At 45.5% G+C, this 17885-nt stretch overlaps 1 long non-coding RNA gene across 1 annotated transcript in view; it reads left to right on the top strand.

Moving 5' to 3' along the window:
* The first annotated feature begins 13467 nt into the window (after positions 1 to 13467).
* Positions 13468 to 17885, top strand: part of LOC108800021 — a 15671-nt gene continuing 11253 nt past the window's right edge. The window contains exon 1 of the long non-coding RNA XR_001942066.1: positions 13468 to 13478. This is a non-coding gene — a long non-coding RNA (uncharacterized LOC108800021). The remainder of the gene's footprint in view (positions 13479 to 17885) is intronic.

The raw sequence follows: 17885 nt of genomic DNA, 5'->3' as shown, positions 1-17885 counted from the left end.
TCTGTTGTCATTATGATTGAAAAAGAGTAAATACAGTTGATTGATAATAAATGGCTTCAGCCAAACACTACCCATGAGTGACAGAGAGGTTTTCGTGTTATCATACATATTCTCTGAAAAATGGCCAGGAAATCATAAATTCTGCCAGGGTATGTAAACTTATGAGCACGACTGTATGTGTGGCTCTGGGAGGTACAGTAGTTAACTTTGGGGTATGACAATAATATCATGTGCCGAACTACTAAATAAATAAATGTAAACATCAGTGCACAAAAGTCCCATAAAAGTGAAGATTCAAAAGTGATCACAGAGGTTATGATCCATAAAAAATGTGACAAGAAAGCATGACGCCGGCTTGCTGGCCAATCATGGAAGCCGGGCGCCATGTAATGATGCAGCGCCGATTCCTGATTGGCCGGGAAGCTGGCTCCATGCTCCCTCATCATGACATGACGAGGGAGCATGAAGCCGGCTTCCCGGCCAATCAGAAAGCCGGGCGTCATTACACGGCTCCCCACTTCCTGATTGGCCAGCTTTCCGACCAATCAGGAAGCCGGGCAACGCGTCATTACATGCTGCCCGGCTTCCTGATTGGGCGGGAAGTCGGCTCCATGCTCTCTCGTCACAAGTGTAATGACGCGCTGCCCGGCTTCCTGATACAGGAGGTATCGGGCTAGGCATCGGAGCATTTGGGCGAGTATAAGTACTCGCCCAAATACTCGGTATCAGCACTGATACTAGTATCGGTGCATCCCTAGCAATAAACACATAGTGCGTATCGTCCAGATAAATAATAAAACTTGAATCTTTAAAAAACCTACTCACATGGAATAAGTTAAAACAGAACAGCGGAGAGAAATACAATCAATAGTCCAGCTCAATACTCCACAAACAAGGACGCTCTCCCGTCCGGATCGAAATTGTGACATCAGTAACTCTGCCCACCCTATGCACGTTACGTCCCACGTGACTTCATCAGGGGTGACACGATGGATATAATTATGAACTGGTCTGGTGTATATGCCTAGAGGGTGTCCCTCCCTGCCAAGAAGGGAACAGTGTTTTATGACCTTTATTGGTAATCAGCTCAGGTGAGCACCCATCTGCACACCACTCTATCACCTGTGGATTGGAGTATCTGTTTGGTGTGTGGTATGCAAGAGTTTGGATAGAAGATCGATATTACCACTACTATCACTTTCACTATTTCCATTATTTTTATGTATCGTAACCTCTGTGATCACTTTTGAATCTTCACTTTTATGGAACTTTTGTGCACTGATGTTTATGTTTTGATGTTTACATTTATTTATTTAGTAGCTCGGCACATGATATTATTATTGTTATTCATTTTTGATCACCACGATCAGTAGTGCTTTGTAGCTTGCACTTAGATTTGACTGGTGCAGATCATATTTATTATTAACTTTGGGATATGCACTCCTTTTTCTTGCCCTAAACTCTAATTATCTATTGCTTGTTGCAAGTTTGTGTCTGCTCTGATTAGTTTGAATCCATGTGAGTCCAGATATGGACACTGTGCAAAAATGTCTACTCCAGGGACTTAAAGCTGAACTCCAGGGAAAGAAAAAAACAATTTTCCTACGCATAAATTAGCATTTACCTCTTGCAGTGTGGGGGAGCTCCACTGCAATGAGTAAATACTGATTTATGCAAAGGAAAAAAGGGCATTTACTTACCTTATCCCTTGCTGCACCAGCAGCTGGTGCTCTTCTATTCTACCTGACCCTCCCAAATTGTGGGCGGTTCCACACCATAAAAACTCAATAAGTGAACTGTGTGTAGCACTCCAATTAATAACAAATACAAAACATTGAAAACACTTCACCAATTTAAAGTTAAAAAAACACCTCAATAATTAAGACTGAGGCTAGGTTCACACCAGATGCAGTGCGTTCCGGTCCGATTCTGGCCAGAACGCACTGCATCGCATCCGGCTCACTTTTTTGTGGGGCCATTGAAGTGAATGGCACCCTAGCCACGCCCTCCGGCGGTCCAGCGCGATCAAAATGCTGCAAGCACTACTTTGATTGCACCGGACCGCAGGCACAATTTGCCTTGCGATCCTGTGCAACCGATAGCATTGCGGCTGGAGGGCGTGGCTATGGTGCCATTCACTTCAATGGCCTGCCATGCCCCTCCCACCCCAGAACGCAGGAGGAACTTTCGTGGGGGATCGCGGTGCGTTCCAGCAGCTACCGCTCTGCAACGCACCACTTTCGGTGTGAACAAGCTCTAAAACAGTCAAGCTAAATATATGTAAAATTGTGCATCAAATCAAGTAACCATTACATAAATAATACAAATGCCGTTACATAAATTAAGTGCACCAAATTTTTAACGATCTTTATCAGCTATGCAAAAAACAAAAAGTCCCACACTAGTGAATAGTGTCCTGTGCAGTTATATACTGTAGACAGTCTTTATCCACTTTATCAGCGAACAAATAATCCCCAAGTGCAGGTTATATCCAGAAAACTCCTCCACCTCAGTACTTTTCATGTTTACCCTCACTTTTTAGGATGACCTTTACACACCAAAGGAGAGAAGCAGAGATGAATCTTGTGGATTCACCCCAAAACTTGTGAGCTTGAACAAAGACATTTGGAACATGGAGGTCTAAGATAGGGGGCGGGCTGTCTGCTTTTTGCATAGAGGTGGCAGGGAAAGAAACTTAAACTTGTAACCCGGTGACACCAGCTTTTGCACCCAGGCATCAGAGATGCAAGATTTCTGAGTGTTCACAAAAGACAACAGTTGTCCCCTCACTCTAAAAAGTGGGGGTGCACCTTCATGTTGAGAAAATGAGCAAGGAGGCATCTATGCCTGATGAAGTAAAGGAGGGCTCAGATAAAGGGGTCAACATAAACATTGGGGGTAAACTGTAGTTACAGCTATAGTGTTCTCCACCTTCAAAAGAAACATTGTAGCACACAGTCTCAAAATCTCAAGACTGGCGGGTCAAGCAAGCAAAGATGTCCAAGCAATACAGCATAGGGCAGCAGGAACAGACTGAAGGACTGTGTTCCATGTGTCTTTGGAGCAGCAGGGACATGCTTTCTTGTCACTCCCTGGTGGGAAGCAAAGAGTGTAGAATGTGTGACCTTTTACCCAGTGAAAAGATGTAAGCTCTCTTTCTCAGTAGTATTGACCCTTTCCTCAGCATGCTGGCAGGAACAGGGTAACAGCATGTAGCACCCGAGTGTCCAATACCCGAAAGTGCTTGGCATGTACAGCCTACTAATGTGAAAGTGAGTTTTCAGACTGGCCAGCCAGTGGCGATGTCTGGGCTCTGGTGCTGGGAACTAGCAGTGACAGCAGATCAAAGGCTTAAATGCAACCTAGGTGGAACCCAGTGTGGCCTAGGTAACTTCTATGCTAAGCCTGATGAAAGGACCCTGCGTGGTCCCGAAAGCGCTTGTTTATATGACAAGGAACTTTTTGCTATCCTCAAAGGATTTGGTGTGCTGGTGACATTTCCACATATTGCTGATGTTTGTGGTGCCATCCGCAGTCACTGCAAGCACCCACCCCATTATAAGGGACATAGGTGTTTACTAGGTAGCTTCCAGGCTCACCCTGCAAAGGTCCAGTCTGGCAGAATCAGTCGCAGTGAGATCCAACAGCAGATGCTGGAAAAGTAGTGCGCAGGATAACTGCAGATGGGGATTTCACAAGTAGATCTCGACTGGAGAATCTTGATTGAAGAAAAAAAGTTCCTAGAAGAAAGTTTATCAGTTAAGTCTTGAGCTGAAGGAAAGACGTCCATCCTCCTACGACATTAACAACAACAAAAAAAGGGGGGATGATGTACATGAGATGGAATATACAGTTTTTGGTTTGAAAACATCCAATGCTGCTGTAGGGATTAGTATAACCCAGATGTTCAAGAATCCTGTGTCGCTCATTGGATGACAGATAATAATAATTTTAATTCACAAACACACATTTTTTATTTTAGAGACAAAAATGTCCACATAATGGTGTAGAGCCCAATATAAGTCGGCACACATTTGACAGCTCAAGTCCACCCCATACAACGCCAGGGAGCAAATGGAGGGGCGACCCTTGCATTGGAGGGTCTGCACATGAGTGCAGAGAGACTAAATCTGATCTACAAGAAGGAAAACCCTGTACGGGGCCGTGTCCTGAGAATGCAGTAGAGCCAAGACCGGGGCCAGCACTTTCGTGAAGACTCGGGGAGTCAAAGCCACAGGGAGGTGTCACAAACTGAAAATGCTGCTCCCCCGTCATGAACCACAGAAAGTTCAAATGTGAAATGGGGACAAGCAAGTAAGCATCCTTAATGTCCACAGAGACTAGAAAATCTCCCTGCTGGAGGGACACAATGACTGACCTGGTCAATTCCATGTGGAACTTTTGGACCCAAAGAAAGGTGTTGAGGATTTTCAGAACCAGGATGGGGAAGACTTCACAGTTTGGTTTGGGGACTGTAAACAAGTTGAAGTAAAACCTCTGAAACCTTTCCTATAAAAGGCACTCAAACAATGACTCCCAAGGAAAGCAGTTAAAACAGAGCCACTCTGTCATTATTTGGTAGGCTTAGAACTGGACTAAGCCTGCCTAGGAGTCCAAGGCTTGTGGCGGAACTGGGTGCTGTGCTTGGATTTTGAAGTGGAGGCTTGGAAGGGACAAAGAAGCTTTTCCGGGTCTCCTGAACAGCAAACTTACCTGGGGTAAATGTAGTCTTTTTTTTTAATAGGCACGACGGCACTTTTGCCCCCACTGATCTCCATAATGAAGGAGCCCAAAGATGCATTGAAGCCATTCCCCTGGAAAATGAATATCCAGGTGCTTCTTACACACAGGCTGCACAGAACAGCACTTAAGCCACAAGATCCTGCGCATATAGATGGAAAGGAGACCCAACCGACACACCTGTCGTAACATATCCACAAACCCATCCACTCAACAGCTACAGGTAACAGTCCCAGTTAATGAAGGCCAGTTGGATCTATTTGAATGGTACCAGGGTGACTAGTGCATGACCAAGGGACAGCGCAAGACCAAGATCTGACTATGACATAGTGGAAGCCAATCGTCAGTGAGAGCTGAACATTCCTCCCTGCTTAAACAGGAGTAATGGGAGTCCTTGAAGAAGGGACAGAGGTATCTGATGAAGGGAGCGACCTTGGGCAAAACCAGGACTGGAGAGCTAAAAAGGGGTGAAGCCCTAACTTACCCACCCAACAGCATCATCATCCCACAGGAACGGGATCCCCAGACTTCGACCTCTTCAAGTGAGCATACTCCATTTTTAAGGGGGTCTTCAGGAAAAGGGCTTCAATGGCTGATGGCTAATGCACAGCACCACATGCCAATGTGAGCACCTAACACAGGATCCAGTGCCAGGAGCAACATTAAAGGCTGCCCCTGCATCTTCCATGTACCAGGGTATGGGCACAGTCCCCGAGGCTCAATGCCAAAGAACACCAGTCTGGCAGTTGCTAGTGAAGAGCCACAGTGGCTATAGTGCAACCAGAAACTTTATAGAATAAATAGTAGAGGAAATCCAGAGAGGAGAATTCCATCACCTCAGGAAAGAAAACTGAGGATTGCTGGGAGTGTGAGATTTTATATGAGTGCTGTTCCACAGCTCTGATTAGTTGTGCCAGTATCCAGGCACCGAAAGGTATCTGCAGACAACCCAGTTGTCTATGAAACAGCCTGTACAATTAAAATAACTTTTTTGTAGAACTCTGCCCGTTATCCTAAAATGAGGTCTAAACTTTATATTTTTTGGTACTGAGATGGAGCTGAGACATGTAGATACTTTCTGTTTTAAAGGCATAATCTACTTTTTATACCATGTTTCATGTACACCCATATTTAGGGTGTAACAGAGCACGGTCACATGCACCAACCAGGTAAACAATGCAGGAGCCTGAACATTGTACCAGCTATGCACCAATCGTAGTTGCAATGCTTTTCAGGCTTGAATGAAAACATTTGGTAAATGCTAATTTTGTATTCATTTTTTCCCCCCAAAATGGTGGACTATGCCTTTAAGAGGGCTCGGCTGTGCTTTTATCAGTTAACTCAAATATTTGACATGTAAAAAAAAAAATGTAGGTGCTGCAAGCTCGACACTTGTTATTTGGTTCACAAAGTGGAATGTGGTTTTCAACTTAAGAAAAGCTGTGAGCTCTTTCCCAGAGGATTTCTGTTGTGCTGTCTTTCCCAGAGGGCAGGCCCGGCACTAGTGTAAGGCAACACAAGCAGCCGCCTGAGGGCACTCTTGGGGGTGGGCGGAAAAATGGTAGCAGTGTGACTGTAAACAATCGGCCTCAGAGAGATAGATGCCCGCCATAGAGATAGGTGCCAGTGTTATTTATGGTGGCTGTAAAGTCAGCCTCGCCCCCTGTTCTGTGCCGCTCTGAATTTGGATCTGCTGGGGGCGCACTGTGAGCTGCCAGGAGGACTGGAGGGGTCTGGAGAGGATTTGTGATGGGACCTTTCTGCAGGACTAGGACACATTGATTCCCTCCTGTGTTCTGATAACAGACTTGTGAGACTGTGCCGTGTCAGCTGGCGTGAGTGGATCAGCTTACATTAAGTCCCACAGCATCGAGCCTCTTCCGTTCATGAGGGTTTCTGAATTGTTCCAGCATTTCCTCTTCATCCCGTGTTAGAGATAGAGAGGTATGTGTGTGTGCCGTCCCACAAGAGGGGGGGGGGGAAATGTATGAAAACAAATCTGCCTCATGCAGAAAAAAACAGCCTGCTTGTGGCACAACATTCTGACTTGCTTTAGTACACAGTAACACTAACCTGCTAGATAACTTAAGAAGAAATGAGAGCCTACATGTAAAATTCAAACTTATGGATGTCGCCCCTATGTGCATACAACCATGCATTATATGTATATTTGTAAATAAATAGATTAGCACTGTGGATAAATCAAATGTAAATCCTATATGAATACTAGTAGCTGCTGTGTGTGTATATAAACATCCAAACCAAGTGGCCCCCGAAATAGTACATGTGCGATAATACGGCAGATTCTGCACGTTCACAGCTATTTAATAGCTGCATATGAGCGGCATTCGTGCGGATTTAAAAACATTAGCGCTTCTTGTCCTGCACGGTCTTCTGCACGGAAAACCATGCGGGAACTGCAAATGCTATGTGTGAATACAGCCTTATGAACATCCCATATGTGAATATATATAAAAAAATAAATTTTCTAGAAACTCAACAACTTTAAAAATTATCTCTTACTTAATGCATCACGCATAACCCAGTGCTGTCAATATATAAAATACAATATCCTTCATGACAAAACACTGAGCCCGTTGTTTCGATTCAATCTGGTGTATGCAATCCACTCAAATCTCCTCTCCTCCCAAAATCGTCCTCATTCCCCCGTTATGATTTAATAAGTTGTCATGTAATGAAATAAACCGCTCATAGTGTAGTAAGTAAAACCAAATATCTTTTTTAGAAAACAATCAATTCACATCTGAGGCTAGGTTCACATCTGGGCGATCTGTGACCGCGCGGCAATCTTGCATAAAACCGCGCGGATTGCCGGGTGGTCAAGGAGTCACCCACCACAGCCTAATTATTTTCTAATGGCACCCCAGTCGCGGTGGACGGATTGCGCGGTTTCCTGCCACAATTCGGTCCGTGCAACTGAACACGATCGCAACTAATAAAGCTGATCGTCGTGTATCGCAAAAAAAGGTAATGTACTTTTTTCCAGCGATTGCCGCACACATGTAACGCCATTGAAATCAATGGGGCCGCGTGGCAACCGCTGTGTGCACTAGCACATGATCGCTCATATCTGAACCTAGCCTGAATCTAAAAAGCCGGCATACAATCAGATCTCCTCCTGTCCCCCATGCGTGATGACGTCAGCAGGCCAGCCTTAAACTTGGCAGAAGGAGAGGAGATTTGAATGGATTGCATACACCAGATTGGATCGGAACAATGGGGATTCAGGGAGGGGAATTTATCAAAACTGGAGCAGACAGAATCTGGAGCAGATTTGCACTGCAACCAATCAGCTTCTCTGTCTCATTTTCAAATCTTACCTGAGCAAACTGAAGAGAGATGCTGATTGGTTGCCATGGGTAACTGCTCCAGATTCTGTCTGTTCCATTTTTGATAAGTGCCCGTCAGTTGTTGAACAAGGCCCAGTACTTAGTTCCAAAAAGGAACAAGTCGTGGGCAGTTCCAGAAGATATGCAATAAGGTGCCTTTATGCAACAAACAGCGCCAACAAAGATCCGCTTGTTGTGGAAACATTTTGGAGAGTACAAAAGGCGTCCTGTACCAACGCGTCATGACCTTATACGTGATCTCCTGATACTTGTTACATATGGATGCTTTATGAGCAAAAAGCAAAATTCTGTCTATTTGGGCGACAGTAAATGTCCTCTGTAGATCTCTTTCCCACTTGCGTATGAAGGGTAAGTCCGCAGTGGACACTGCCTGTAGCAGTATTTTATAAGCCATAGAGAGAGTCCCCCGGACCACGCCTTCGCCCTCGCACAGCTCCTTAAAGGGAGTGGTCTCCCGGACAAATAGTGTCACGCTGGGTAAGGATTTTAGAAAGTATGAAAGCTGTAGGTGCCGCCATGGGTTAAGGTTAGGGACCTGAAATTCTCTTGAGAGTACAGAAGGATCTTTCCACTGACCCTGATGAATGAACGCTCGGGCCGCAATCAGGCCAGCCATTGACCATGCCCGGAAATGTTTATCCGTGAATCCCGGGGTGAGCCCAGGATGGCCCAGAATAGGTGTTTGAGGGGACGGACAGGGGGGACATACCACACAACGTATAGTATTTTTGTATAGAAAAGATAGTAGGCCGGCCAGAGTATGTTGAAGTAAGGCGGGGAGGAAACGATGTTCTACCCACGGGGCTCCTTGCAGCGGGAATTCTACACAGTCCTGCTCTACTTGGACCCATAGTTTGTGCTCTCCATGTTTACACCAATCCACTACACGTGTTAGGTGCGTGGCAAGATAGTAGAGTTCCGGGTCCGGAAGTCCTATGCCTCCCTGAGATTTAGAGCGCATTAGAATAGCACGTCTGAGCCTCGCTGATTTTCCTTGCCAAATAAATTTCAGAAATGCCGACCGTAGGGCACGCAGGAAATTTCTAGGGACACGAATAGGTAGGGTCTGGAAAAGGTAGAGAAGACGAGGCATCACATTCATTTTTAAGACGTTGCACCTTCCAAACCAGGATATGGCTAAAGTCTTCCACTTCAGCAAGTCAGAATGCAATGAGCGTTGGAATGACAGAAAGTTCAATCTGAAAATTCGAGAGAGGTCTGCTGTGCTATCGTGGCGGAACACTGCCTTTTGTGCATCAATTCTAATCGATGGATGCGAAGGAATAGGTCGTTCGTTTTAGCTAGTCTAGCGGCTTTCAGTCGATGACCATGTTTTATAAGGATGCCACGAATGTAGCTCTTATGGCCTGCCCAAACCAGCAACGGATTGGGCACGGATCCTCTATTTAGCTCAAAATACATGGATAGTTCTTTAACCACGTCGGCCATAATCACGGGGTCCTGAATCAAAGTCTCGTTAAGTCTCCAGGTAGGGGGCTTCCTTGGCAAGGGTGAGAGTTGAAGGAGCAGGGAGATAGGGGCGTGGTCCGAAAGAGCTACCTGGCCAATATCAGCCCCCGAGACCAAAGGGATGCTGTCGTGCCTTAGCAGGAAAAAATCAATACGGGTATAAGAGTCATGTACCGTTGAGTAATAGGAGAAGTCGCGTTCCTGAGGATGGAGCACTCTCCAGACATCCATTAGTTGAAATTTGTGGAGGGTTTTGCGGATACGGTTGCGCGCGGCTTGTGATAAATGAGAAACACCCCTAGAAGAGTCATAAGCGGGTTCCAACGTAAAGTTGAAATCCCCACCTAAAATCAGCGTACCCTCCGTGAATCCCTCCAATCTGTCCAGGAGTGATTTTAAGAAGGAGATCTGATCAACATTCGGGAGGTATACGTTGGCCAGAGTGTAAGTTTGAGAGTGGATGCGACCCTTCAAAAACAGAAACCTGCCTTCAGTGTCTTCGAGTTGAGCTATGTGTTGCCAGGGGAGAGATTTGGCTATTAGGACACTCACTCCCTTAGATTTGGATGAGGGGGACGGGTTGTGGAAAACTGTAGGGTAACGGTGGTTATATAACTTAGGAACATTATCACGTTTAAAGTGAGTCTCCTGTATGAAAGCTACATCAGCCCTCTGTCTCCATAGTTCCCCTAAGAGCATAGATCGTTTCTCAGGCCCCTGCGTTTTTTGACTCCCTGCTGTCAGAGTGTCAAAGATATCTGGTGAGTTGTTTGTGAGCACAGAGTGGCATAGTGTGTGAACACACAGCATGGATTGGATCAATTTGTGGTTGATTTTGGAGTGATCTGATTCAAGGTTTGATAAAATTGGACACTAATATATTTACAAAATATATATAATGAACTGTCACTGAGTGGTTGAATTTTTTCACACTCAGTTGTGAAGGATATTGTTTTTTTTTATACTGATAGCACATCACTGGGTTAATTACGCATCAAGAGATCATTTTTAAAGTTATTGATTTCACTAGAAAGTGTGTGTGTGTGTGCATATATATCGACAACCGATAGCTTGGCGGAGGGGACGCTGGACTGTCATTACACACTGAGAACCCGGAGGTGCTGCCATGGTAATGACAGCTGGTCCCATCCAATAGAAAACAGTTGGGCGGAGCTAGCTGTCAATGCTAGCTCCGCCCAATCATTTTCTCCTTTTCCCCCCTACTTTTTCTATTCTGTCGGTACCACAGAGGTACCGAGCAGAATAGCTGAGCCGAATGCCGCTCGCCTATTCACTCACTGCTGTTTGGCACCTATGAGAATAGGCTGAACAGTAACGAGTAGCCTGCCGGAGGTTTGGCTAAGCCGATCCAGATGTTGGATCAGCCGAGTCAAACTCCTTCTGCACTTCGGCCGACCCGAACCCAGCCGCAGCAAGCCGATGTACGGCTGATTTCAGTCGCTGTACGGCTGAAATCAGCTGTACAAGCCGGAAGTGAATAACCGAACAGGGTTCGGCTCACTTCACTTCGGGTCGGTTATTCACACGGCTGCCTTTGGCAGCTTTGTGAATAACCCCCTATTGTCCCCAGTTATTTACAAACACTGGAGTGATCACACGATCACGCCGGTATTTGTGCTGCACAGAGGATTGGTAAATATCAATGATATTTATTAGAGGTGCACCGAAATGGAAATTTTAAAATCGTAACGAAACCGAAATAAAAAAATGTCAGGCCGAAACAGATACCGAAAATGTTTTTTATTTTTTCAAATGTTTTATTTTTTCTGTATCAATATTTTTATTGAAATTTTCCAAACAATATAAAGACATTGGTTCACAGTGGATCATCATTATAGTCATAAAAGCACAATTAGTGTATCTATGCGTTATACATATGCACGCTCAAGGGGTAGGGCGACCATACAGTTATAAGCATTAATCACAATAAGCCATCAGTATGGCATTTGCATAGACAGCAGGTCTGTGCCCCCTGGTAGTGAGCCAATTATCAACCATAAACATAGGGTTGGGTAAAGGCCCCAAAGAACAGGTAGAAAGAAAGGGGAAAGGATGTTAAGGGGGGTTAGTAGTGTCCGGTTACCCGTACTACTAGGGATAGGGGGTGGTCCCATATTTCACACCCACCCACCATCCTACTGAGTATCCATAATTGCCACTCTCCATGTCTCGTACAGCTATCCAGCGGTTGGCCTCCTACCTCAATAGCTCATTGGATCTATCCCTGGATGACGGGATAAGAGCCAGGGTTCCCACACACTTAGAAACCGGGAGGGTTTGTCCTGCAAGACAGTCACTCATTCAACATAATATTGTCCAACCTGTGCATAAATTCGACATAGGGAAGCAGTTGTTTCTTACAGTTTCCTGTCAGCTTCAGCTTGGCTTCCAAAAAAATAAAGTGTGCCAGAGCCCGTTGAGGCTTAGTCAGACCTGGTATAGACACATGGAACAGGGCATATTGAAGATTTATTGGAATATGTGTAGAGAATAGGGATCCAATTAGTTTGAATATCCTAACCCAAAACTGTGTAGCCAGGGGGCAGCGCCACCAGGTGTGTAGCATATCCCCCCGTCTCTTCACACCCTCGGAAACAGGTACCCTCGGACGTGGTTTACAGACGTGCCACCCTGGCTGGGACCAGATACCACCTCATCATTACCTTGTAGGCTACCTCTGCATTTGTAACGCTAATGGAGCATCTTGCAATATTGCACCATATCTGTTGCCATTCCTTCTTGGACCATTGTCGGTGTAGGTCCCCTTCCCAGCTACGGACATAGGTGTGGGAAGTGTGGCTGACCAATCTGTTCAATTGTGAGTAGAGAATTGTTATAAGGCCTGGGCCTTCTGGGGAATGAAGACACATATGCTCGAAACAGGTAAATAAGGTGGAGGGGTCCCTCCTCTGAATTAGAGTGGAGATCCAATGGTGGAGTTGGAGGTATCTAAAGTGTTCATCCCCCGGTATTTGCTTATGTTCCCTTAAGTATTGCCAGGAAGGAATGGCAGAGGAGCGCAGTAAGTCATACACCACCCGGAATCCATTGTTTGTCCACCAACTAAAGGCCTTGGGGTTGTCCAAGCCCGGCCTGAAAAGCGGTTGGGCGAAAATGGGAAGCAATGGGAGGTATGGTGAAAGCAGGTGTGGTGAATATTTGATGGAGTCCCATACCTTTAGTGTATGCCGCATGAGTGGGCTTAGGGTCCTCGGCCTATCACAGGCTGGTATCCAGGGCAGAGCCGTAAGAGGCATTGGAGAGCAGTTTGGGATTTCCAGCATAAGCCAGAGAGGGGGTGAATGACGCTGGTGCATAGTTATCAATGGTATGAGTTGAGCGGCTTGATAGTACAGCAATACATTGGGGAGTAGTTCTCGCCACCCTGGCCTTGAGGGGATGCCAGATAAACTGGAGGATACTCCGCTGCAACAAGCGCATGGCAAGGTTCTGAAGTGATACAGAAGTTTGGGATTTTGCAATTACCTTTTGAGGCTTTCCCTCCTTATGGAGGGTGTCAATGATGGTTTTCTGCACAACTGTCAGGTCAGCAGTCTTTCCCATGATTGTGATTCCTACTGAACCAGACTGACAGACCATTTAAAGGCTCAGGAACCCTTTGCAGGTGTTACGGCTTAATTAGCTGATTAGAGTGGGACACTTTGAGCCTAGAATATTGCACCTTTTCACAAACTTCTAATTTTCTGAGATTGTGGATTTGGAGTTTTCATGAGCTGTAAGCCATAATCATCACAATTATGACAAATCACGGCTTGAACTATCTTGCTTTGCATGTAATGGGTCTCTCTCATATATTATGTTGCGCTTGGTATTATGTATTCCCGCTAATGATAAATTCTACGTGCAACTCTACGTGTACAATTCTAAGGGTAACAAATAGTACAGCGATTTTACCACAAATAAATAAAGGTTTAAAATCTTTTTTCATTTTTCCTGGAGAGATTTTTCAAGCCAACAATAGATATTGTCTATGAATTTAATTCCGCCCTTCATATACTTTTAAGTCTCAAATAGTTTGAACCCACAGAGTGATCACTTCACAGAGCTTTTACGTTTGAATTTTTGGTCAATATATTTTTTCCCTGGTGGAGAAAGTGATCACGTATCTGCACAATAATTTTTCTAATAAGGATGTTCACTATAATTGGTTCATAGAAACATGGGAAATAAGAAGGAATAGCGCATGACACACCCGTAACACTGAATATATTTAAGACACACATTTTTCGATTAGTGGGGTTCATTAATACCTCTGGAACATTTTACACTACAAATCACATCAAAAAGAAACACTCATCAACATAGGTTTAAAGTTTTATTAGGCACCTAGTTGAATACAGCATTCACATAACTGTTACCATCACTACGAATTAGTAATATGGTAGAATTGGAATAGGGCACATCTTTATTATTATTAATCACAATAGAGTAATTATTAAACACAAACACTTAGAATTATCTAAATATCACAAGGGGTATGATACACACGTAGAATTTATCATTAACGGGAATACACAATACCAAGCGCAACATACCAGCCTTCTATGAACATCACTTATATACATTGTTGCAGCTGGTAATTAGGCGTGTTTTTTCCCCCTCCTAGCGCAACTACATTGCACAAATTATCTCATATATTAGTTTCACCTTTTAAGTTGCATTAGTGAAATAAATGAACTTTTGCACGATATTCTAATTATTCGAGTTTCACCTGTAAGTCAACGTTTTGAATAGTGGGATATAATTTGCGGAATACAAGGTATCATATGAGGCCCTAATTTTAACACCCAGGTACCGAATGTAAGACTTGGCCCAGGCGAACGAAAAATTGGTGCGAAAATGCTTATACAGTGGGGCAGGTAGAGTTACATTTAAAGCAGCGGATTTACCCCAGTTCACTTACAGCCCAGAGATAATGGAGAATTGCTGTAGAAGGTCAAGCAGGTTAGGGACTGTGATGTGCGGCTGTGTCAAGGTAAGCATGACTTCATCTGCGAACAGGCTGGCCTTATATTCCACTCCTGCCAGTTCAATTCCTTTGATGTTGGGACTAGATCAAAGGAGTATGGCCAGGGGTTCAATTGCCAGTGCAAAAAGGGCTGGGGACAGTGGGCAGCCTTGGCGGGTTCCTCTGCGGATAGGGATCTCCTGGGACAGGTGCCCCAGGTACTTTACCTGGGCCATCGGAGTAGAGTAAAGTACCCGTAACCACACCAAAAAGGGGTCTCCAAACCCCCATTTATGTAAAATATAGTGTAAGTATTCCCAGGAGATGGAATCAAATGCCCTCTGTAAATCTAGCGATAGTAGGAATCCTGGAATGTTACGAGACTTGAGGGTATGGATTAGGAGGATTATTTTGCGGATATTATCCCCTGCCTGCCTACCAGGGATAAAGCCCACCTGATCCCTATGAACGATACTCAACGATAAGGTTGAGACGCGTGGCTAAGATTTTAGTTAGGATTTTAATGTCAATGTTCAGTAAAGATATGGGCCTATAGTTATTGGGGTTCAGCGAGTCTTTGTCAGGTTTGGGAATCATGGATACATAAGCTAGAAGTGAGGATGGATGTATTGTTTTGCCCTGTCTGAAGGAATTGTACATTGCAGCCAATTTAGGTGCCAGGAGGGGTGCCAATTTTTTATAATAAAGGGCCGGGAAGCCATCAGGGCCAGGGGCCTTGGATGCTTTGAGGTGTTTGATAGCTAGAAGTATTTCTTCTGTAGTCACATCTGAATTGAGGTGGTCCAAGTCATCCCGTGTGATCTGCGGGAGTGTGACATCCTGTAGGATGTCGTCTGCCTTTTCTGCGCTAAAAGTGCGAGATTTAGTCTAGAGAGAGGTGAGGTTCTCTTGGAAGGACGCTAAAATCTTCTGAGGGTTTGCAGAGATTGTGCCACCGGGGGTGTTCAATCTAATAGGGGCTGGTCTATCAGGCAATGTTTTTAATCTTCTGGCTAATAATGTGCCCAGTTTGTTAGCACTCAAGTAAAATTTGTGTTTGGTCCACCGTAAGGCCCTTTCCGCGCCCTGATCCAGCAGGAGGTTCAGTTCCGTCTTCACTGAATTCAGGCGCGTCAGGAGCCCCCGGTCAAATGTATCCTTTAGTGCCCGGTCCAGTGCTTCCAATTCATCCTGTAATGCTTCCACCTTCTTCCCTCTCTCTATTTTTCAGCAGGAGGCTCAATGAGCTGCCCCCGCATTGTGACCTTATGGGGCTCCCACAGAACCACCGGGGATCCGCATATCGCTAATATGAACAGGCCACAGAGCAAGATACAGGCGGCCCAAGTTGGCTACATTCTCACTCCGTGACCATGGAGGCACAGTCATGCGTACATGCAGGGGTGTATTTGCCGTGAGGCAAACAAGGTGATTGCCTTGGACGGCACTCCCCAGGGGGGCAGCGAAAATGCCGCAGCCCGGCAGCCTCATGAAGTAACAGGGGAATCAGAGACCAGGAGGATGCAGCGAGGGGATGGTGAGCCGGAGGCAGGGGGGGGGATGGTGAGCAGGAGGCAGCAAGGGACGTGAGCCGCAGGGGACGGTGAGCAGGAGGCAGCAAGGGACGTCAGTAGAAGGGGACGGGTCCAGGACGGTGAGGAGGAGGCAGCAAGGGACGTCAGTAGAAAGGGACGGGTACGGGACGGTGAGGAGGAGGCGCGTCCGGGACGGGTCCCCGCAGCTTTGATCGGGCTACTTGGGAGGAGGGCGGCAAGAAGGGGCGGAGGAGGCAGCAAGAAGAGGGCGGAGGAAGTGGGGGGGGGGGCGCCTGAGTTTCGGCTTGCCTAGGGCAGCCCCAAACCAAAATACACCACTGCGTACATGCACGACCGAGGAGTCCTGAGAGTGTCCAAAACGAACAGCAATTAGTGAAACTATAAGCAATTCAACTTAGTGCATGTAAAGTAGGATATAGTTAACATACCATATCCTCAATTATGTACAAACACTCAGTGATCACTGAGTGTGTGTACCTTGCTCTTCTTTCTGACACACTGTCACAGGAGGCTGATCGAGCGGTGTAGAGAGGAAAGCCCAGCCTCCTGTGACAGTGCCGTCTCCGCCCACACACCGCTCTGCCGGACTGTGATAGGCGGCAGAGTGGTGTGGGAGGAGACGCCGGCCGCTCACAGCACTCTGCCGGCTGTCACTTTCTCTTCTCCCCGCTGGGACATAGAGTAGCGCCCAGCGGGGAGGAAAGAAATCAGGGATGTGCCGATGTATCGGCAGGAAAAGTGCACTTTCGGCATTATGCCAAAAGTGCCATTTTCGGCCGATATGTTTCGGCGGCCGATATATCGGTGCATCCCTAATATTTATCAATCCTCCGTTCGGCCACGCACAGAGCCGGTCATCCGGAAACTGACAGGATGACAGCGGCTCGGTTCTCCTCACCGCTCAGCCATCCTGAAACTTGCGGCTTCTCCCCGCCATCCGACGCTTGCTCCTCCGCCCCCCGCTGGAGATTTTTTAAAATCCCCATTGCCACAGCCCCTACAAGCGGGGGACAGCAGCGGGGATCCATGGAGTCACAGATCCCTGCCTGGATAGCTCTGGGGCAGGGATGAGAGGCTCCAGATGCCGGCAATTTTTCCCATTGATTATATTTTCAACTGCTGGATTGCTAGCGTTTGTAAAAGATCGCCCAAACCATATATTTTCTGAAAGTGCAGGCCCGGTAGAATAAAAAGATGGTGCTACTAAATTTGTAGGCCCTGTGATAATTGTGCAAATGTTTCTCAAATTAATATTAAACCGATAAAAATACACAATTCAATTGATAAAACACACTAAAATCAGTATCAGCGCACCAAAAAAAATGATTTTCTGACTAAATCTAAAAGATAAAACTGTATTGAGTTAATAAATAACAAATATTTGCAAATTTGAATTTGCGCCTTTTTGCGAAAAGGTAAAAAAATGAAGGTACGCAAAACTGTAAATAAGCGACTTATGTTAAAAATAGTTTTTACACTGTGTTGGTGTTTGTGTTGTGATAAAATTATACAGGAGTATATTTAATTGCAACACAAGGTATCACAACGCATGGCAATGCGTCACAAAGCTTTGCTGCCTAAATTGTTTTTTTTAAAAGAAAAAAAAATCATGCACTGCAATGCGTTCTAACAACGCACTGCAGCGTATGTGTATGGCATACACCACAATATGGTGCACGTGTATGTTATGTGTGTGAGGGGAGGGGTTGTTTTTTTAAATTAATTTTTTACAATATTAATGTTTTTTTTCATTTATTT

Source organism: Nanorana parkeri, unplaced genomic scaffold (assembly GCF_000935625.1).
Source record: "Nanorana parkeri isolate BGI_ZX_2015 unplaced genomic scaffold, ASM93562v1 scaffold1881, whole genome shotgun sequence".
Taxonomy (NCBI): domain Eukaryota; kingdom Metazoa; phylum Chordata; class Amphibia; order Anura; family Dicroglossidae; genus Nanorana; species Nanorana parkeri.
This window is presented reverse-complemented; position numbering and strand designations above follow the sequence as displayed.